Consider the following 23674-nt stretch of genomic DNA (forward strand, 5'->3'; position numbering starts at 1 on the left):
CCCAAGCTGGCCTGCCACCAGTTTTGTCATGGTCTCACAGCTATGAAGGGTCTCCCCATGTTTAAGGGGTTGAAAAACAACACATCAAAAGCAAGGTGATATTGTGTGACTCATGAGAGTGATGTCAAATTCAAATTTCTGTGTCCATCAAGAAAACTGTGTGGGGACCAAGCCGCACAGAGTCATGTATGTCTTGCGTGTGTCTTGTTTGTGTCGCGACAGCAGAGGTGAGTGGGTGTGACAAAGGCCATGTGTCTGCAAAACCAAATCTTTTTACAGCCTGGTTCTTTATAGGAAATGTTTGCTGATCCCATGCTTGGCTATCTCTAAGGGAACAGATGAGAAAGTGGTAACCATGACGTCCTCCAGGAAGGAGGACAGGATGGCTGGGGGAACTGAGGTAATTGTTGCTGGGTGCGTTTGATCCATTAAAAAAAATCTATTTCATTTACCAACAGCAATATTGCGGAGGAAGCTGGGCTCTCTGGGGCCCATGAGTTGGGGACTTGAGACATTTTAAGTAGAAAGGGTAGTGCCCAAAGGCATTTTAGGCATCAGTTATTTGAACGTGTAGAAGGGCTTTCCAAAGGTGGCGCTCTGGTCATGGTGGGTCAGTGTGCTCTCAGGGAAGGCTTCCTGGAGGCAGTGAGCCTTGAAAGCTGGCCATTGACTTGTTCAGAGGGTTATGCAGAAATGGGGGTTAAGGCAATTGTTGTGATTAAGCTGGGGAGGAAGGGCTGGAACTGCACATGTTGTTGTGCATGGTCCCTGATCCATATGGCGACAATGTTGTAAACTAGCTGTTACCCATGTTTGTTAATAGAAGTGTAAATGTCACGCAGCCACAATTCCAACCCAGCGGTGATGGAGTGAGTGCAAGGATGACCCCCCATTGTTTCCTCCCTTTATCCACATCCTCGAGATTTGCCGGTCTTCCCACCAGGACCGGCTGGGGGGACTTGTTTTGAGCAGCAGAATGAGGCAGAAGCAGCAGCACCAGTTCTGAGCCCAGGCCCCCCGGGGCCCACGTGCTGCCAGGCTCTCTGTGGGCCCTGTGCACCCTGAGAACCTGGAGGTCAACCTGGAGGAGGAGAGACACGCACCCTGGCCACTCCTCTGCCCCCTGTGACAGCTCCCCGACCACCAGACGTGTGGTGAGGCCATCCTAGACCAGCCAGCCCCCTGCTCCTCGGCCAGCTGAGCACTGACATCTCAAGAGCCCAGCCCAGATCTGCTGCCCCGGGCCCAAGGGTAGAGCAGAGCCCCCCAGTGACTGACGGAGAATTTTACGTGTCAGCTGGACAGGGACATGAGGTGCCCCCATATTTGGTGAAACATTGTGCTGGGTGCATCTCTGAGGGTGTCTCTGGATGAAATGGACATTTGAATTGGTGGACAGAGGGAAGCAGATGTGAGGGGGTGGGGTTGTGAGCTAATCCATAGGAGGCCTGAATAGGACAACAGGTGGAGGACAGGGGAATTCTCTCTCTCTCTCTACTTGCCTTTGAGCTGGGACATCTGTCTTCTGCCTTTAGACAAGGACTGGAACTTATCCATCATCTCTCCTGGGTCTCCAGTTTCTCAGCTGCAGATTTGGGGACTTCTCAGCCTCTCTAACTCTGTGAACCAATTCCTTGTAATAAATCTCTCTCTCTCTCCTCCCCACTATCTATCTCCTATTGGTTCTATTTCTCTGGAGAACCCAGACTAATTCACTGACCTACAGACTCATGAGTCATCATAGATGCTAATCATTTAAGCTACTGAGTTTGGGGTACTCTGTTACGCAGCAGCAGCTAACGGATACACCACATCTGCCTGTCTAGAAAGCCTCTAACCTTGGAGGTGCCCCATCGCCTGCCATTGGTTCTCTGTTGACCTAATTCTCACAGGACAGGGGGTTCCTCTGTTTCTTCAAACAGCCTGGAGACCAGAAACAGCCTGGCCTGGCCTAGGGATGGGGGCCAGGCACGGCAGTCAGTAGGAGGAAGATCTGTGAAACCCCAAGTCTCAGCCAGAAGGTGGCCCTGGGCTCAAATCCTGGCTCGCCACCTACAGTCTCGATGATCCCTGGCGAACTGCTTATTTCTGAGCTAACAAGCTCTCTTCCAGAAAACTGAGTAGGGGAGGGCTCAGCTCTGAGGCGTATTGTGAAAATAAAATATGATACTATGTGTCAAACAGCAGCATTCAGGAATACCTGCATGTCTAATTTGAAAAACATTTCATTGAAGTAAGTGCAATCAACACCCACGTCTCTTCACCCAGCGACACTGAGTATAGCCTTCAGCTCCTTTGATTCACCTCTCTCTTTACATATTGTGGTTATTACAAAGGAATGTGCAGGTACAGCGCTGACTTTACAACCCTTCACTCGGTAAACACTTTGGTGGGTGTCGGATATGTAACCACAGTGCAATCATCACATTCAGGAAATTGAATATTGACACGATACTTTTTATCTAATAACGCAAATTCAAATTCCAACAAATATCCCAATCACCATTTTTATCCCTGATCCATGATTCTGTCAAAGAGGACCCACTGCGGTTCCTGTCACATCTCTTTAGGCGACTTCCATCTGCAGTATTTTTTTCAGCCTTCATCTCTCGTGACCCTAAAGCTTTTGAAGGCTCCAGGCCAGGCGTTCTCCTGAAGGTGGGTGGGGCTCGTGTTTCCTCATGATGAGATTTGGGTTATGCTGCCAGTTGGGCCCCAAGTGGGAGATGGTAAATTATCAGCAGGTTGAGGGCTGCCCTCCCAGTTCCTCTACTGTCGTTTTTCCCTATGTCATTAACAAGTCACTTATGGGTTTTCAGAAAATTTCCTGGGATTTAGAATGGCTTGGAGTCAGTCAGTTTTAGTTTTTGTAAAGGTGCACATGCCCTGGGCCACTGTCTTCCTATCCTCGGACACCCAGGGAAACTGAGGTCCTAGAGATCACACAGTGGAGACCGAGGTCAGGTACAAGCTGGCCTCCGGAGTCTCCTCTCTCCCTGTGGCCATTTCTCAGGGTCAGGAAGCAGGGGCAGCAAAGAAGGTGCCTGGAGACCATCGCCCTGGAGTGTCACCACCTGACACCTTCCACGCGGCCCCAGCAATTCACCACCCATCCCCCCAAGAAGTCCCTCAAAAGAGAAACTCCTTTTCCCCAGGCACCTGCAGGGGAGCCCTGAGGGAGGCAGGTGGCCAGGGTAACTCGAGACAGGAGACCAGGTGCGCCCCAGCTGCAGCCACACCTGCAGGGACATCAGGCAGCTCACCTTTGACAGGCGCGGCTGAGCCTTGCCCCGTCTCCCCTCCCCTACAGCTCCTGCTGGGGTCCAAACCCTGGAGATATGTAGGAGCTCCTCCTGCTCTCAGCGGTAATCCATAAATATTCATACGGGAACAGCAGAAATCACAAATCATTCATCGGACAGACTGTGGCTGGCGAGAAAACTAAACTCAGAAGGCAAGCCAATGGGGGGTCTCAGCCCAGGCTCTGGAAGCTCCAAATTCCAGGGCTGTTTAATCCGGGCTGGCTGCCATGCTGGCCTGGGGGCCGAGGGAGGATGATGTGGGGACGTCTTGGGGGTAAAGCCAGAATCATTCTCCCCCCTTTATTCCGCTGTGCTGTGGGCGGATGCCTCCTTCACACATAGTAAAAAAGAATCGCCAAGATCTGGTTTGAAAACACAGTTCATGTCCTGACTTAGGCCTCAAGGTCCAGTGAGGTCCATCCACTGACCACTGCTCTCCATCCACTCGGCTCCGGCCACACCGGCCACATTCTGCTTCTCCAGTGTGCAGACCTTATTCACGCCTGCTGTGGGTTGAATCGTGTCCCCCACCAAAATATTTGTGGAAGTCCTTGGAACCTGTGGATGGGATCTTATCTGGAAATTAAGTCTTTGCAGATGTAATGAAGTGAAGGATCTTTTTTTTTTTTTTAATAATTTTTGCCTAGTTGTGATCACAGTCACACAATTTTGTTTTCAACTTTATTTTTTGTTAGTTTGCATGCTTACTTTTTACAGCAGTTTTTCGTGCATTTATTTATTTAATTTATTTTTTGAAGGGGGGAGGTGATTAGGCTTATTTATTTATTTCTCTAATGGAGGTACTGGGAATTGAACCCAGGACCTCATGCATGCTAAGCACGCGATCTACCACTGAGCTATATCCTCCCCTGAAGGATCTTGAGGTAAGATCGTTTTATTTATTTATTTTAGAATAATGGTTAAAGCTTATTATTGTATTATTTAATTATTTTATTTTGGGGAGAGGTAATAAGGTATATTTATTTTTAGAGGGGGTCCTGGGGAACCCCAAGACCTCAAGCATGCTAAGCATGTGCTCTACTGCTTGAGCTATTCCTGCACCCTCCCCCCCCATGAAACGAGATCATTCTTAGGTTTAAGGTGGTCCCTGATTCCAGCGGCTGGCGTTCTCCCCAGGAGGCCACGTGGAAACACAGACACACGGGGAGGCATCTCCAGGATGATGGAGGCAGAGACCGGCAGAGACAGCCTATCCACTCTGCCATACAGTGTAAAACGCCTCTCCTTGAATGGTCAGGGTCAGCTTGCTGCCTCTTATCTGGTGTTAGATTTTTGTCTCGATTTTTGTCTCTTGTATTCTTGTTAATGCGCATCTGGGCCCACAACCCTCCATCCCTTTTCCCGTTTTCCCGACAGGGGACCTCTGCGATGCCCGGTTAGAAAGCCTGTCTGCAGTTCCAAAGATTGGCCAGGAGGGGACGCCAGAGTATCACGTATAAACATATTCAGAGACGTGGGAACAAGGAGGAAATCCTTGAGAATCAGAATCCACAGAGTGTGACGTTTCAAGGACACTGTCCAGTGGCCTGCAGGACTGCCAGACGCATGAGCCTAACCTGGCCTGGTCACCACGTTCGGGGCTTATGCCTGATTTCGCCCCCTTAGGAAGACGGAACTCTTACCAGCAGAACCCTGTTCAGCAGAATGCCTGGCTGTAGTTTGTGGGTATATATTTCTGGAGAAATAAATGAGTTGGAACCCAGAGAAAGTGAAGGAAAGCTGTCTAAATGCAGACAGTAGGAGGGAGAGTCCTGCAGGGGAAGGAAGGCAAGGACATTGCCTCTCAGGGTAGCGGGCAGGGAAAAGCCATGGAGTTTCTGAAGACACTTGGGTGTAGGGTCCATCTACAGAGCCACGGGCAGGGGTTAGGCGATGCCAAGGATCAAAGGCACTGGATCTGCGACAGTGCGAGCCCATGGCAGCCTGAGAAATGTCCCCTGCCCCACTGGATATCCACGCCCTAAACCCTGCAAACTGAGGATGCTACCTTATGTGACAAAGGGAAGTGTCTCTGCAGACGTGATTAAGGATTTTGAGATTTCTGTGAGCAGAGGGAGATTTCAGGATGCAGCCTTGGAGACGGGAGTGATGCAGCCACAAGCCAAGGCATGCTGGCAGCCGCCCACGTCAGGAAGAGGAGAGGAACGGATTCTTCCCCCAGAACCTCCGGAGGCAGCGAGGCTGGACCGACACCTCAGCCTTTGCCCAGGGAACCTGATGTTTGGACTTCTGGCCTCAGCTGTGAAAACTGTGGGACAATAAATTTGAATAGTTTTAAATTGTTACAGCGGCCACAGGAGATTAATGTAGAGGCAATGCTACTCCAGGTCTAAAGAGGTAGATGGAGGGAGGGAGGTGATGGCGGCCACTTAGAGAGGAGCCAGGGGTAGAGCGAGTGAGACTCAGCCACCCGAATCCGGACACTGTCAAGGCTGCGCTTGGGCGGGATCTTGCTGCCTTTTGCCCCGCCTCTGATTGCCTGATGGTGCCTCCTATTGGCTGGGCCCAGCAGGCAAGTGAAGGACAGATGAGGGCGGGGCCTGGGAGGGGGGTGGCTGTCCCTGTATCAGAACCAGCACATCTGCTCTGTGCCTCACGTGGGCTGTAGGCAGCGGAGACCTCTCGTTTCCAGGACAGCCCCATATTTCAGTGGATTTTCCTTTCTTTCACAGGACAACACGTGTCTCACACTGGGGTGCTTCTGGAACACTTTCTTGAAGCTATCTTTACTGATTAACTTATCATTTCCAGCTAATAATCATTTTCCACCAATAATCAGTATTGGTGATGGTGTGGGGAAATGGGCATTCTGTAATACTCTGAAAAAAAGTTGTGCAAAACGATGCAATTGTTTGGAAACATGATTTGGAAGCCACCTCAGGAGACTCTTTCACAGCGGTGGCATTTCTTGAAGCTTGTTTTAGGAAGTTATTTAACAGACATATGAAAGCTCTGAGTATGTGTTGTTTATAAGAGTGAAAAAAATCAAAGCTCTAGAAATGTCCAATGATCAAGAATGGTTTAAAACTTTAAGAAAAAAATTTAAACCTATGGTTTAGCTACACAATGAAGCTCACTGAACTCATCAAAATAATGCCATGCAAAGATGTTCACTACATATTATTTGGAGGACAAAAGCGGTGTTCCAAATGTTATGTGGGGAGGGGGAGGGGGTAGCTCAGTAGTAGAATGTGTGCTTAGCATGCAGGAGGTCCTGGGTTCAGTCCCCAGAACCTCCATTAAAAGATAAATAAATGAATGAATCTAATTACCTCCTTCCCTTCCAAAAACAAACAAAAACACAAATGTTATGTAGCATACAATTCCGTTTTGGCTTAAAGTCCATACTGTACATTTTAATTTTGACTATAAACAGTGTGGCAACATTCATGTATTATTACTAGTATTAACATCCTTTTCTGATAGGAATCTGTTCAGAGAGGTAAGGGCAATGCCTGTGGTCACACAGCATCACGTGACGCTACTGCTGCAGCTCGTGATGACATGGGTCACATTTACTGAGTGTTACAGTGGGCTGAGTACTGTACTATGCACTTTTAAGTGCTGCCTTGGTTAATTTTCACATTTCATATTAACAACCCTATAAGGGGGGTACTATTATGATTTCCAATTAATGGATGAGGAGACTGAGTCTCAGGTAGGGGAAGTGACGTGCCCAAGGTCACCCAGCTAGACAGTAGTGGTGCCACCTGACACCTGACCCTGTGCTTTTAATTACAATGTTGCACTGCCTTTCTCACAAGCAGGACCAAAATACTTGCTTGTTATAACATTTGTTAAGTTCCCATCTTATCCCAAGTGCTTTATGTGCATGGTCCTATATATCCCGGGCAAACAACTGGCTTCAAGAACTATTATTATGCCCATTGTACAGGTGAAGAAAGTGATGCCCAGAGAGGTTGACTGACTTCCCCACAGTCACCCAGCAGGAAAGTGGCAGAGGCGAATTTGAACCCAAGACTCTCTGACTTTGGAGCTTGGGCTTTTGCTCCTGATTCTGCCTCCCAGGGCCGCATGCCGGGCGGGACTCGGGGGATTAAGTGCCAAGCCCGAGGGCATGAGAGAGGCAAGGCCAGCCTGCCTCCTCTCCAGACTCTGTCTGCCCCTGGGACCTTGCCTCACTCACACAGCTGCCAGGGATCAAAGTCCTCTCCGAGATGTATTTGCTGTGAGTTCTAAACAAACGGGTGTTCACATGTAGCTAAGAGAAACATCGAGAGGACGCGGTGTATGAAAACCGACCAGCCTTTAAAGTCCTGGTGATTGATCAGCGCGCTCTTTCGTCTCCTGCTCTCAGGGGCCAGGATGGGGGTGGGGTGGGGAGACGCCAGCTCTGGAGTATCGAAGCAGAGCGATGGCCTACCCAACTGGTACCTCCGCACTGCCCAATTTGTCTCTCTTCCATCCTGGAGAAAACTCCCCTTTCTACCAACAAGCCCATACACCCAACGCACACAATAATGAAAAACTACCAGGTATTGGCTGATTATGCTGATCACAATAAGCACTTTACATGTATTGTCCCTTTTAAGCCAAATCACAAGGCGAGTATCTTTACTGACCCATTTTACAGACGAGGCTAAGAGCAAAGAGCAAGTAACCAGCGAGGCTGGATTCAACTTGGCACTCAGCAAATGTCGATTAGGCGGGATTGTGGGACACAGGTCCTGTCCTGCAGTTGTTCACATTCTTAAAGGGAGAGCGACAGAGAGAGAGAGACAGTCCCCTTGATCCAGCGTGATGAGGGCTAAAGCAGGGCTAAGCAGAGAGGGTGCTCTGTATGGGTAGACCAGATGTTTATACTAGAAATATTCCCTTCTGATTAAGTCACAGTCTGCTTTTTTTTTTTTTTTTTAAATCCCAGCCTTGCTGGTTGCTAGATATTTTGAATATCACTCACTCTTGGTGGTTTCCAGGAGTGCACAGAGGAGGCCCTTGTATCTCCAGGCTGGTCAGTGAAGATACGACTCTAGGGAGGGTGAACCACCTGAGTGGGCAGGGCAGAGGTGCGGGGGGACGTGGCATTCGAGGGCCTGAGATGCTTGGTGTTCTGGGGTCAGAGGGGACCTGGAGAGATCATGCTGGAGATAGAGACATGGGTCCACAGTGGACTTTGACCTTGCTGAGGCATCTGGACATTCACCAAACGGCTCTCAGTTCCCACATGAGTTTTGGGCTTGGGAGTGCTATGGTGGATCTAACTTCAACCCCCTTAACGGTGCACAGGATGTGACAAGTCAGCTGCCAGCACCAGGACATGGCTCTCGAGTTCTAAACCAGATACCAGTGACTTCTCTGCCGCTGCTCTTGTGTCTTAGGAAATAATGCATCCGGGGACAGAAGGCAGACACAGCCCGGGCCTCAGTTTGCCCTTCTGTTCTCAAGGCTAATGACTCATGAGATACCCGGGCCTTGACCAGAGGAGGGAGAAAAATCAAGTGGATGAGTTTTCCTAAACATATTTGAATGGACAACCATCAGTCATGGGGAATATACGAGGCAGTTCCCTTCAAGGACTCTGCACGCACCCTGGCCTACAGTCAGCCCTCAGTACAGGGGGCTGGGATTTGCATCAGCGTTGTGTAGTTCTCAGCTGTGTGCCCAGTGAAGCCACTACGCCTCCCCCCGCCAGCGCTGGGACCTTTGTTTAGGCTTGTAGCATCAGTAGAACACGATTCAGTTCATGTACTTTTCATTCCCGATAGAATGATTTATCTCTGCTTACATGAAACTTGCATTTTCTTTCTTTACAGACCTGGAGGTCGCGGCACCCTGGTGGCTCTAAGGCCAGGCTTAGATGATAGCGTGGAGCTCTGTCTGGCCCTGGGGTGGCTACAAGCCAGCGCAGGCATGAAGAACATAGATTCTGTTCTTATGTATTTCAGATCTTAACTGTACCACTGAGCTGGTAAATACATCACAGTGGCTCTCTGGAACAAACGAAATCCTGATATACAGCATATGCCAGTTTCCATGGTGTAAACAGTTCCACCGTGGCTGATTCCTACCCGTGTCACTGAGTGTGGAGAGAAACACAGTGGTGCCCCACTACACAAAATTTCCACCAGCCAGAAGTGACCTCAAGAGCAAAGATAGTAACAAAACCTAGTAAGACAACGAGGCAGTGATGCGCTTGGAGTGTTTCCTTTGTTTTTAATATAGTTTTAACTGTATGTAAGTTTATATCATTTCATTTTTAATAATGGTCGTGTTTAACCCCGGACTCACAAAATTCCTGAAAATTTAACGATCAGCTCTCAGGAGTGGGTATGGGCAGCTCCAGCCTACCTCTGCCACTGGCCCTTCTGCGTGTCAATTTCTGCAGCTGATAAAACCAGGGGGACACCATTTAGTATCATGGTTGTTGTGAGGGTTACAGAAAATATATACACCATGCTTGGCACAGAACACACACTTAGAAATGGGGTGCTGTTACCGTAGGTCCCATTAGAGTATGTGGCTTTGGGGTTTCTGAGTGGGGGGGACACAAGCCTTTCCAGCACATCATACCTTGAATTTCTCCCAAGTAAAAAGTGGGACAAGGGAGGGAGATGGGGTTTGCCACCTGCCAGTCAGATTGCAGGTGCTGGGGGCTCCTTGTGTATTTCAGCTCATTTTTTTTTCAGCCTAATGTCTTGTCTATTTATCATTTAACTTTCATTTGTAGTTAAATCATGTCTCTTAGAAAATTGATACCCAACTATCTGTACCATTTTATGTTTTGGTTACATTTAAAAATTCTTATTACAAAAACAGCCCATATTTGTTCTGAACAATCGAGGTAAACCAGTTTCTGGAATCCAGCGAACATTTACTAAATCGTAGGTGCTATTATTTGAGAATGTGCCCACACATTTTATTGAATCGATGGAAGAAAAAGAAAAGCAAAAGGGAATGTTTTCTCCCAGCTCAGATTTTTCTGGTATATGTTCCTCTATTCTGTTCCTATAACTGTAGTTTAAAAAAAAATTCAAAACTCAACAGGATTATTTTGTACATGCTGTTTCGTGCTTTTTATTTCATTAATTGTAAACATACAATTCAGCTCTTGACGACCTGCAAGAGGAGATGGAGTCAATGGGGACGAGTCAATGGGTAACGGGAGGGAATTACTGTCATTCTAAAGGCTACAGGCAACCTCTACATTAATCTCCAAGATTTTGCCTCTGATCTCCTCTTGAGGTTCCAGCCCCTGAGGCTCGAGCTCCTGTATTTTCAAGGTTAAACCCATTGCGTATCTGGCCCCCGCATCCGCTTCTCTGCCCAGCGCGGGTGGACCCTGGTCCTTCGGAGACCTGCAGAGAGAGGGACGGCGCCCAAGCAGGGGATCCGCCTTCGCCCCGCCCCGCCCCGCCCCGCGGGCTGCGCCGGCTCCGTCCATCACGTGTGCGTCCCTCCCACCCTCCCGCCTCTCCCCTACGCGCGTCTATAATCTTGTGCTCTGGGGAGGGTCCGGGCAACAGCTGCCTTTGATCAGCCCAACATCTGGGAGACTCGGCACTTCAAGAACGCTGCCTGGTGATCAAAGATGGGAACGCTGTGACAGCTGAGACTTGGCAAGGACCCAGCCTGGCTAAGTGCACGGGTGGGGGAGGGGAAGGTCGGGGTGGGGGGAGTTGGCGGGTGGGGGCGAGGAGCAACCCACCCAGCCGCAGGGGCTTGGCGCTGAGGGCAGTTAGCAGCCTGGGCTTTGGTTCTGTGACCTTGACCCTTGGTGCCTCAGCTTCCCCTTCTGCAAAATGGGGATGATAGCGTGAGAGCAAACTGAGCTCAGGAATGAGAGGTGCTCAGAAGGGGGCCTGGCTGCCAGCGGCTGTGGCCTTGCTGTTAGGGCCGTTCTTAGTCCCAGGGCCAGGCCTGGGAGAGGGTGACAGGGGCTGCGTCTCCCCCAAAGCGGTAGTGCCTACTCAGCCGTAATGACCCGTTTGAGCCTCAGCTTCCCCGTCAGTCAAATGGAGAACCACACCCAGGCGCTGGAACTAGGCAAGGACTATTTCTTTCCATTTGACCTTGGAGGAACCGAGGTCTCCAGGTACGAAGTCACGCAACCAGAAACCAGACCCGCGTTTACCCAGTGGGGACCTGGCCTAAATTGGAGGGTTGGACTACTGCTCAGTGGACCCGATGCAGAGTCACTGGGTTTTTCGCTCAAGAATTCTACTTCCTCCCACAGGCTGGATTCCATAGCGTTACTACCTATGTCAGGGGGTAATTTTATTTTAGGCTTTTGATTTCTTATCACAGGATAACATATGCACTGGGGCACACACACACATCAGCATGCTGAACTGTCCTAAACCGAACGTACCCAGGGAACCAGCAAGCCAGCTGGAGAAGCAGACATTCCCAGCTGCCCCTCCTCCCCTGAATCTCCCTCGTGTGCCCTTCCGGTCACTACCCTCTCCATGGAAACTGCTTACCTATGTTTTTATTTATGGCACACTTACCGGGAACTGGAAGAGACAGGAAACCTCCTGGCAAGCACTGGCCTTGCATAAACCTTGCAACAACACTCTGAGGCCAATCCTGTTAAGATCCCTATTTTACAGATGAGAAAACAGAGGCACAGTGGGTCTGGGAACTTGCCCAATGGCACACACTGGTCCATGGGGCTTCACACTTTAAGCTCTGGCTGCGGGACTGTGAGCTTTTGCTGTTACAGGGATGATGCTATGGGAAGTGGGTTGAGGGAGGGAGAGCCTTTTTAATTTTCAGAGGAGAGGGATTAGGGAAGAAGCAAGCTTACACGTGATAGTTGTGGAACGCATCAGGGCTTTTAGGAAATAGAGCTGTTCAGTGGCCCTGTGGGCTTCTACTGATGCTTCTGAGCAATTCATAAGTGGTGGCCTCAGGGACTGGATACAGCCCCAGACCTCTCTCCTCTCCCCTACCCAATTCTCTCCTCTAAGAGCTTCATTAGTTTATACAGGGCACATGCTGATGGCACCAGGGAGAAGCCCACTCTCCTTTCCCTGTCGTCTTCGCCTGCATATTCTGCAGTATCTTAGCCTGCATCTGAAAGCAGACCTTGAGGCAAGGGTTCGTGTGCAGGCGTTCGACTCGCAGGGTGGTCCCAGGGAGCAGGAATGAGGGTCAGGGAAGAAAGGAGAGCCAATGTGGGTGTATGTTACTGATTTGGCCATGGCTGCAGGCAACTGGTGTAGATTCTGCGGGACCTAGGAAGCCTGCTGAAATGCATCTTAGAAGCCTCTGCCCAGGGCATGAAGGAGGAAAGCATTTCTGCATCGGCTCCCGTCCCACATTGGTCAAGGTGACATCATGACTGCTAACTGCCACCCGTTTCTAGGCTGTGCGTTGGTGAACTGGTCCCCACATCAGTGGCAGGGGTAGGAGGTGGGCTTGAGTAGATAGAAGAGGTGCACAGAGGGTCTGAGACCCTGGGTACCACTCTTTTCAGAGTCCATGCACTTGGGCTGGCTCATGCTTTCCACAGCCAACTGGTCAACCTCCACCCTCATCAGTCCTTCCCCCTCCCACCCTCTACCCTGGTGAACATCCTCCTTCCATCCTTTGCTCTGACACCATCTCTGACAACAGAAGGTGGTGCCTGCCTGACTTTAAGGTCTCCTTAAATTCTCATGTTGAAGTCCTAACCCCTGGTGCCACGGAATGTGACCTTATTTGGAACTAGGGTCATTACAGGTGTAATTAAACATGAGGTCATGTTGGAGTCAGGTGAGCCCCCACCCCCCACCAATATGACTGGCGTCCTTCTAAAAGGGAAATTAGGACACAAACATGCATGCAGGGCAAACAACACACGAGGATGAAGGCAGAGATCGGGGTGAAAACACGTTTCAGGGAATGTTTTCAAGTCAGGGAACGCTAAAGATTGCCAGTAAGCCACCAGAAGCTGGGGAGAGGCAAGGAGCAAATCGATTCCCCCGTACACCTTTGCAGAGACCTTGAACTTGGACTTCCAGCCTCCGGAACTGTGAGTGTAAATTTGTTGTGTCAGCCATCCAGTTTGTGGTACTTTGTCCCAGCAGCCTTAGCAAACTAATAAACATCCTAAAATAGAAAGTTTAATGCGGCCAAGGAGAGGGACTTCTTTCTACCTTCAGATGTGTTCTGGGTCACGGGCCACCGGAATAATCAAACGAAACAGCAGATCTTGGCTACAAAAAGCTTGTTATGTATGCATGTAGAATTTTGGGAACAACTTTAAGAGACATTCTGGAGACATTTAACTGCTCAGAGGGGAAGAGTGATTTCAGGCAGAAATGAAGAAGCATCTCTGAGCTGATGAAGTCAAGTGGATTTGATATACAGATGTTCTTTATATGAACAACCTTTGCAGAGACATAAATCATGGGAAGGGAGAGGAGCCTGAAAACCTTTCATGACGGGAGGAGCGTGAGCGGCAGAAACCGTGGGCAAGGATTTGGTATGAATAACGCGCCTTGAGGCATGTCACAGCCTCCGGCTCCCAGGAGGGGCTCACCAATGCCTGTCCCTTTCTGCTGGCCCCTAGGAAAGAGGGACATAGAAACAGAATTTCGCACTTGCGGACCAGAAACAGTTGCATGGGGTTATTTGTTTTAACCAGATCACCCAGGTTTTCAGCGGGTTTGCACCATCAGTGCTCCATCCAGATTCCACTGCTGCTTCCTTGCCCCCTTTTGCTGGGGGTTGGGGGGGTGGGTATCTGTGCTTCCGTGAACTTTTGCTCCTGGCAGTGGCACCTGTGGCTGTCTTTGGAGGTCTGCTTCCAGGCCACCGGCTGCTCTGCCTGCAAACCCAGAGAGCTGAGGTGCCAGGAGACAGACCACATCCCGGGCACCATCCTTAGCTGACCGCCGACCGGATCAGGAGTGTGAAAGCTTGGCTTCTTTGCCTCGATGAGTTGAGACAAGCTTTGAGGTCAGATTTACACTCCCAAGCTCCCCGCAGGATCAGGCTAAGCTGAGGCTCCGTTGAAACCTCACCCTGGCTTGGCTTCTTCTTTCTCTCCCTTCTGCTCCCTCCCATCCCCCAATCCCATCACCTATTGCTTGCTCCTGGACCACTTCCTTAATAAATCACTTGCATAAGGCTCTTTGTGTCTGTTCCTGCTTCTGCAAGCCCAGCATAAGTGGGGTGGCTTAGTCCGTTCCGAGCATCCCAAATATCTTCTCATGTATCCTGGGATGTCTGCCGTAGGCCTGATCCAAATTGTGCACAAGTGATAAAAGGGTGAAAAAAAATAGCAGAGGATATTATTCTGAGACTAACCAGGGAAAACGTCCTTCGGTTAATAAGGTGGTCAAGGCAGGACAATAAGCCAGGGTTTCTCCACCTGGCACACTTGACATTTGGGACTGGATAATTCTTTGTGGTGGGGGCCTGCCCTGGGTGTTGTAGGATATTGAGAAGCATCCTTGGCCTTTGCTCACTAGATGCTAGTGACAAGTTGTGACTGCCAAAAATATCTCCAGACATAGGCAAATGCCCCCAGGTTAAGAACTACTGAGTAAGACTCAGTTAAATGAAGGCAGCATTCTAGGAAGCGGAAACAGCATGTGCAAAGGCCCTGAGGTGGGAAGAACTTGGATCATATGAGGAAGAAAAGGGAGGCTGATGTGGCTGAGTGTAGTGGGCAAGGGGGGAGATGGTCCAACATGAAGCTGGGAAGGTGGGCAGGGGCCAGATCACGCAGGGGCTTGTGCAGCAGAGACTTGAGATCTTAGCTGAAAAGCAATGGGAAGCCACAGAAGTGGTTTCCCCTAATTCAACATATTTTTATTGACTGTCTACTCTGTGTCAGACACTGTAAGTGAAAGGCAGAGCAGGGCTTTCAGAGGAAGGACCACAGTGAGTGATGAGGTCACCTTTGCAGACGAATTGTCATTCCCAGCCCCAGACCCAGGGACATCATACTGATGTTTGGAAATTGGCCACAGAAATCAGTACATGCTGCAAACCAGGACTTCATCCTCCACGTGCCCCACGAGATCATGCTGTCTGCAAGCAGAGAGTTTTATTCCTTCCTTTCTCATTTGGTTGCCTTTTCTTTCCTTCCTTCTTTGTTGCCTAATTTCCTATTTGCAACCGCCAATACAATGTTGAGTAGATGTGGTGAGAGCGGCCGCCCTTGTCTTCCTCCTGATCTTAGGGGGCGTGGGGAATGCTTTTCGTCTTTCATCATTAAGCCTGATGCTTGCCGAGGGTTTCTTGTGATCGGGTTGAAGAAGTATGCTTTTTTTCCCCTCAAAAAAGGTGTTTAATTCCCAGAAGGATTCACAGAGGGGTGCCTTGAACTGACTTTTACTTTTAAAAAGCCCCCTCTGGTCATTTAGAGTAGAGGGGCCTGCAGAAGTCAGGAGTGGAGGCAGGGAGGCAGGAGAGCTGGCTATGTGGTCCTCTGGGTGACGGATGCTGGTAGCTTCATCTCTGGCCGTGGCCATAGAAAGAAGGGCAGAGCTTCAGGAGATGCTGTGACGGGAAACAGGACACTGGAGGGAGTGCACCCAGCAATACGAATGGTCCTAGGTCAGGATCCCTAGAAGCAGAGTTGGAGGCAGGGATTCAGGAGCACTTGATTTATTGTGGGAGACTCCTGGGGTTGGGGAGATGGGGTGAGGGAAGCAGGCTGGGGCGGGGTCCCAGCGAGGGTGTGGTCTCAGGTGTGAGTCTGGCCTCGGCCTGACCCTCGGGGAACCCTGGAGCATAACTGGCATTACAGAGTTGCCCTCCACCCCCACGTCAGTCAATTATTGGCTGCCCCCAGTGAGGGGTGGTATAGCCCCCCAGGGATGTCCATCTCTGTGTGAAAGTCAGTTTCCCTGGGAAGGCTGCATGGTTGTAAGTCTCCTGATGCACCCGGAGCAGCTCAGGGGCAGGTGCATCAGGGATAAAGGGGATGGAGGTGGGGATTCAGCCGCATCTGTCACATTGATGTGATGTACATCTGGCTCCATGTGGTACCTAGCAGGTCCAAAGCCGGGGCGGGACTAATTTTTGCAAGTGAATCACCAATATCCTTGAAAAGATCAGGGGTGGCCTAGGAGTGGGGCGTGCGTGTGTGTGTGAGATGGCTAACCAGCCTCACTTTCCCCAGGACTGGAGGGTTTCCCAGGATGGGGGACTTCCAGTGCTAAACCCAGGAGAGTCTCAGGCAATAGTCACCCTATTAGTGGAAGGTGACTGAAGCCACCTAACATAGAATCCTAATAAAATAAGCCTTACCTACAGATTGCATGCAGGTGACGTGCCTTTAGAGTCTATTTCTAATATTTATGTGGTGATAAACTGACCAGCAGAAAGCATTTTCCAGAGTAATTTTCCTCCGAATGGTATCGGAAGACGGTCGTTTGGTGACAGTTAATTCAAGCCCCCGTTTTGAAGATGGGCAGATTTTTACTGAGTCCTAAGCTCTCCTGTGCCCAAGTCACATGGCCCACAAGTGGAAGGTCCCCTCCTCCTGGATCTGCTTTCTGACTGCTCTCTGGAAGTTAGAGGGATGCTGGCATCTGAATTTCCCACATCTCCCATCTTTTTACCCCAGAATCTCTCTCTTTCTAGAAAAGAGAGACTGGCCGACTTAGAGCCTGAAGGTTTCTGGTTTCTGCCCCACCAATGGCTCCAGCCGCCCAGGGCTCGCCCTGAATTGGCTCCTTTCCCCACACGGATAGGTGGGGCCGACGCCCTTCTTGTGAAATGACTATCTCCAGGATCCTCTTTCCTGCTTCGCCAAGATACACAGGTTCCACCTTTCCTCCCACACCCAGTTTCCAGCTATCTCGGAGAGAATGAGCCACTTGTGGGTCCTCCCTGCAGGGCGGCCCTGCCCGGGGTGGTCCGCTGGCATCTCCAAGAGCATGACCTCCTCTGCCCTGGGCTCGGCCAGCCCTGGCCAGAGCTGACGTGACTACCCCAGGCTCCCGGGCATCTCTTGCCCAGGAAAGGCCGCACCACCTCCCACTCCGGTCAGAGGGCTGAGTTTTCTGGGAAGCATCTGATGACGATTTTCAAAACCCTTATTTGACTTCTTTTCCCAAAGCAGCCCAGAAAACAATCTTACAGCCAAAGGAAATGCATCTTGGTGAGGGACTGCCCAGGTGTGGGCAGGCTGATGAAGAGAGATATTTTTCCCCCTCTTTTCGGAAAATTGAGAGCAACTTCATTTTCTGTTCTCAACTTTTAGGGAAGTCTTTTTGTTTGCTTTTTCCTGAATGTATCACTTGAGCAATCCCCAGGTATCTAGGTCCTGGGAGTATCGCAGTTTATCCTTTCTCCTCTGTAAGACTCTGCAGGCTGGTGGTCCTTCTCTTTTGGATGGAATGTGAGTAGAAATCCGTCATGCTGAACGTAGTGCGTTGAGGATGGGGGAGATGAGCAGGGTGAAGGCTGAGAGCTTGCACTGAGCTGTTACCCTGTCCCCGGGGCTGTGATGCCCAGATGTGCAGGTGCTTTCCCTGTGTGAGCTGGGACAGGAGCCGGGGGAGGCTGCCTCTGTTGCAAAGGGAAGTTGTGATACTGAACAGCTTAGAGGGCAACCCGGGAAACCGTGCTCTCCTAATGTTAGCTGCCGTGGCCGAGGCCACCCAGCAAGGTATCCCACACATAAAGGTGACCTCAGCCCCCGGTCAGGAAGGATCAAAGACTCAGACTCCAGGATTGGGAGGTGTCTTGGGCTGGACCCCCCCAGAAGGGGACCAAGAGCCGAGGAATCACTTGAGTGTGTTTGGGAAGTAATGCCAGGAAGCCCTGGGCAGAGAGAGGGTAGGGCATTGAGACAGGGAAGATGCAGCCGGTCAGAGGTAGAATCAAGCCTGAGGCTCCAGAATTCTTGTCTTTCACCCTCTTTTTCCAGCATAAAAGCCTTGATTTGGTGACTGGGCAGCCTTGTGTTACCCAAAAAAAAAAAAATGAAAACAAAACCAAAAAAGCAACAAAGTCGTCTGAAATGCAGCATTGTTTGAATATGTGAATGATAATTCATTCAGGCTGCCGTTACCAAGTTCTTAAATAGAAATTTACTTTCTCCCAGTCGTGGACGCCTGAGATTAAGGTGTCAGCAGGTTGGTTTCTTCTGAGGTCTCCCTACTCAGCTTGCAGATGGTCATCTTCCCTCCGTGTCTTCACTTCACCTTCCCTGTGTGTGTCTAACTTTCCTTTTCTTATAAGGACACCAGTCATAGCGGATGAGGGCCCACCCTAATGGCCTCATTTTACTGAATTACCTCTTTAAAGACCCTGTCTCTGAATACCAGCACATTCTGAGGTCCTGGGGGTTAGGAGTTCAGCCTATGAAATTTGAGGGGACACAGTTCCACCCAAAACAGATGTTGACACTGGAAATTGTATTGTGAACCATGGGAACCCTCTTACTGCACATTAAGATGGCTGAGTTTCCAGTTTGTCCCTGGGGGCACATTTTCCCTCTACAATGCGGCCATTTACTTTATTTCATTAAGAGACTCCTGGACTGTTAACATCTAGCATATGCCATGGTGAAGCCACCCTCCTAGGAATAGTGACTGAGTCCCTGTTGGAATGAGGGGTTTAGGCAAATGAGGAGGAACGGGTGAGCTTCCGTGAGCATCCTCCCCGGGGAACTGAGATGGTTATGAACCCGTAGTTCTCAGACTAGGATGCACGTTAGGCTCACGGGGCGGTGGGGGGGGGGGGCGGGGGGAGCGGTGCTCTGAATAATCCTGGTGACTCGGCTTCACCCTGGACCATCTACATCAGATTCCCTGCAGGTGCGACCTGGACATCAGAAGCTTTCAGAGCTTCCCAGGATTCCAGTGTGCAGCCAAAGCTTGAGAAACACATTTTTTTTTTAAGGCTGTGTCCCCGAATAATACTTGTGGTCCAAAGCAAAAGAATTGAGAACGCTCCTGTGAAAAGGGACCTTGTAATAATTTGTATATAATGCAAATGATCCTTCCTAAAGGGATTTTGGGGGTTTAATTATTTTTGAGGTGGGGGGGCAATTCTTTGCCCTCTACTCAGGCACAGGAAGTAATTTGTTCCCGTGTGAGTCTGTCCCATCGCTGCCTCCCGCTGCGTCTCTGTGTGAGCACTTCTGTTCCCCTCACTCCCCTGCTCTTCAAGACCTCCCCTCCATCCTTCTCCGTCTTGTTCTGTGTCCTGCGAGGCTGACCTGCCTGGACCATCAAGGGGCTCCCCTGCCCTTGACTTCTGGCAGATCCTGGCCACCGCGGAGCTTTGCCAGGAGAAAAAAAGGTGAGTGAAGTCAGGGTGTTGACCCGTGTGGCTCCCTCCCTGGGAGGTTGTCTTGGGATGACTGAAGATTCCTGCTTCACAAAAGCAGTGAAAAGCAATGAAAAGGCTATACATTTTTAACCATACGCTCTTTGGCCAAAGTCTTGAAGCTTATTTGTATGTTTAAACGGAGATGAATGGATGATCCAAAAAAAAAAAAAAATTGTGTTCACGACACACCAGCGCAAGCGGAGACCTTCTCCTCCCGGTGACCCAGAAGCTTGCGTGGGAATAAATAAGCGAGTTAGTGAGCATGGAATTGACTTTCCCAACGTTTTGAACGCTGTGCCCATGCCATATACCCGGTCCTGAATCACCAGTGTGAGGCGATGCGCCTCGTATTTAAAACGTACCTGGGTTTTGGTTCACTTGGGTCTCAGATGTGCAGACACAGACATGACTGTCATGAAAGAGACGTCTGTTCTCAGAAATTCCTAGAAGCAGCAGGTACGGTGTGGTCTGCAGGGCCACCAGGACCTGCTGGGAGGTGGAGGCCGAGTCAGCGAGCAGAACACGTGGGCGAGAGCCTTTCTGGGGGTTTCTGCAGGGAAGGCGAGGCAGGGCGAGCAGGCTCAAGGCTGGCTAGTTTGAATACTTCCAGCAGGTTCTGGGGCCGAGGGGCTGTCCCTAGCTGCCTGGTGCCTGGCCCCCCCGGGGGGGGGGTTAGGGCAGGGGTTGAGTGGCCCGGAGTGTGAGAGCCCCGTAAAGGAGGAGGTTGGGGTGTGGGCCCCGGTTTGGTTGGTTTGTGTAGATAAACTTTGGGCAAGTCCTTCACTGTCTCGAGGATTCAGCTAGCCCTTTGAGGGGCAGTCTCTCCAGGATAGCCAAGGCCCCCCCAATGTCAAGACATCAGAAAATATAGCAAATTTTAAAAACGTGATTAATACACCTGCCTTGCGGCGACCTTGCAGAGAGGACGGGGAAGGCAGGGTGACCTCCCCCCCAGGCCAGGTGGAGGTCTGCTTAAATTCCACTGATTGTAAATGTGGTCATGAGGTTGCTAATGTCCCTGCAGGTCCCCCAGGTAGGTGGCACTTGTTCTCCAGAGATCAGAACCAGCCAAGGGCTGGGGGAAGGAAAAGGAAAGAAATCAGAGGGAGGAGACATAGAGGATGGAAGAGGACCACGTCCAATCAGACAGACAGGTGGACTAGGTGGCCAGGTGACGATCACCAAATGGGCAAACCCTCCCAGGACCCAATATCCCAGGACCCCCAGTGTACGAGGCCACCCAGGATCTGACAAGCATCCAGGGAAGGAGAGATGGATGGTGAGGAAGAAAAAGAGAACTGAGCCTGGAGTGTCTGGCTGGAGAACCCTGGGCTGTCCTGCAGTCAACAGTCTCGCTGTTGAGATGGGAATGCTGAAACAGAGAGGGGAGGGGGCTCATCTAAGGTCACACAGCAAGGGTGGGGCAGAGCAGGGACTGGGAGTCTGGTCTTTTAGTGACAGAGGCATCCCTGTGGGGTCCCCACATCTCCTTTGGTATACACAGCTGGACCCTATTGTAAGTTCTGCTTGGGTTTCAGGTTTCTCCTAGGGATGTGTGGCAAGAGGGCACCATCAGCTCCAAGCTGGCCTCCCTGACACACGTCCCTGTCACCTCAGAGTCTGGGGCAGAGCCTCTCTCTGCTTTGGGCTCATTCTGTGTTCACACCTAAAACCCAAGCCTAGTACGTCTGCTCTCCGGAGCTCACCCTTAGTGCGATGACCACAGAGTTTACTTAGCACAGTGCCGAGACTTGGTACTTGTTACATGCGTGGTGCCCATTTGAATGCGCATGTGGTTTGTCTGACTCCTCACTGTAACCCTAGCAGGTAAGTCTCATTATTATTCCCATTTTACAGATGAGGAGACTGAGGTCCATTTTGCAGACATTTCCAAAAGGGAGAACAAGTGGAGATCCTTTTCCAGATACTGGGTTCAATACGCGTACTTAAGTGGCTTCCATATCATGAACTTCTTTTTGTTAAACACATACTGCCTGGCACTTAACATACACGATTTCATCTCATCTTTGCAGCAGCCTTATGAAACTGGCACCATCAACATCGCTATTTAACAGACGAGGAAGCTGAGGCAGAAAGAGGTGACCTGTCTCAGTCAAGATGACACGGCCACCCACAGGTGAAGCTGGTCTCTGAACCCGGGTCTCCCTGTGGGACAGTTAATCACTAACCTGCACTGTGCAGAAGGCAACCTCTTAGCCCTGTCTCTTTACCTTTCCATCTCTCTCTGCTCCAGCATCCCGTTGCCATGGAAACCAGCGGCATGCTGCCATAGCCAGACAGAACCTCAGCTCATCTATATCTCACGTCTTTTGCTTTCTTCTCATCCCTATTTCACCCATCCGGTCCCTCCTTGCACTACGCACTGCTCCAACTTCCCCAAATAACCTTCATTGTGGGCTCTGACTCAGGGCCACCTAGAGGAAGACAGTTACTACCCTTCGTCTTTTCCAGACAGTCTTTCTTAGCATCTAAACTTTGAGCCTCTCTGTTCTCAGGCTGTGTGGGGCTTGTCGCGTTGGCAGCCACTGACCCAGATTCAGAAAACTGCCTGAAGCCTCTGGGAAGGTGTCCTTAGACGGTCTTGCCCTTCCACGTCCAGTGGGGGCTGTGAAGTCCTCCCTTTGCGGGATTTTTAGCTGCAGCTCATGAACGGACTTTGAGGAACCAGAAACGCACGTGGCCAGCGACTTACCTTCTGTCAGACACAACTGAGTCATTGGAAGGTCATCTGGTGGAACCCCACTTTGCAGGTGGTAGACTGAGGCCCCCAGGGGAGGCTTTCTTCTATAATAGTATGACAAAAAAAATTTTTTAAATCTTTGTTATAGCGACACATTTTCTCCATGAAGGCTTATCAAATTTGGAAACTGCAAATAAGGAGAATATAAAAAATTGCCTATAATTAATCTTGCCATTCAGGTATAACCAGGCAGCCTTGATTTAATATATGACTAGAAGAATGTAAAACATAGAATAGGCCTTCTAAAGATGGGCCAGCTGTGGGGGGGGGGGTGGTGGAGCTCAGTGGAAGATTGCATGCCGAGCATCCAGGAGGTCCTGGGTTCCATCCCCAGTACCTCCAGTAAAAATAAAATAAAACACAGAAACCTGATCACCTCCCCTCCCCACCAAGAAACCAAGTTTCAGCTCAAGAGTATCAATCACATTTCCAATAATTAAAATTAAAAAGGAAAGATGCATCGGTCTACACGATGGTTCCCGGCCTGCTTTTCCACAAACGTCTTGAATGTTGTTCTTCCAAATCCTTCAATGGCCTGTGACATCGGGTTCCATGGCCTCTGGGATTGCATGAAATAAATGAAGCGATTTAACCAAACTCCTGTTGCACGTTTGTGTTTTAATTTTTCACCTTTTCACAAATGCTGAGATGGAACAGTCGCGTCGCGTTCACGGGAGTCCCTCTTTTCTCTCCCATGAGGGGGATAAACCCCTCCTGCGAGTCTCCCCTCCCCTTCTGCATCGGCTACTCCCTTTGCTGTTGGAATTGTTCTCATGGGAGGCGAAATTTTGCCACCAGGGGTCCTTCGTACTCTTTAAGCGGGAGCAACCCTTTGTCAGAGGGGAAGAGGAGTTGGAGCTTGAGGAACTCTGCCAGTCGCTCTCCCTGAGGCTTTGGACAAGGGATTCGACCTCTAGACACCTCAGTTTTCCTCTCCGAGAACTGGGGAGAGCAGTCTCCTTTTAGTGACATTATCTAAGCATCATAGCTACCTTGCAAGGAAAGTTTTTGGCGTGGCGCCCGGCCAGCACTGCACTGAGTGACAGCTCTTGATATCATTCTATTTTGCTGCTTGATTCCTGAAAAATAGGGACTAAAAGAGTCCCCAGCTCACAGGGGTGAGGGGCTGGATGAGATGAGAGAGCACGCAGAATGTAGCCAGCCAGGAATTTCAGTTGACTGAATTGTTAACTTTCAAACCATTAATAATTTCCTTGTTTTTATTATTGTAAGGTCCCGGTCTGCTCATGTCCCCATTTTACAGGAAACTGCAGGAGATAAATGAGGATAAGCTTCTGACAGGAGGTCAGAATGGACAGTGAACACTCCTGGGGCGGAGGAATAG

General features: G+C 50.1%; 1 long non-coding RNA gene across 1 annotated transcript; it reads left to right on the forward strand.

The window, feature by feature from the left end:
* Positions 1-20144: 20144 nt before the first annotated feature.
* Positions 20145-22926, forward strand: LOC135319773 (uncharacterized). The gene is made up of 2 exons (XR_010378643.1): positions 20145-21705; positions 22085-22926. It is a non-coding gene; the product is annotated as an uncharacterized LOC135319773 (long non-coding RNA).
* Positions 22927-23674: the final 748 nt, after the last annotated feature.

The sequence above is a fragment of the Camelus dromedarius genome, chromosome 31 (genome assembly GCF_036321535.1).
Source record: "Camelus dromedarius isolate mCamDro1 chromosome 31, mCamDro1.pat, whole genome shotgun sequence".
Lineage (NCBI taxonomy): Eukaryota > Metazoa > Chordata > Mammalia > Artiodactyla > Camelidae > Camelus > Camelus dromedarius.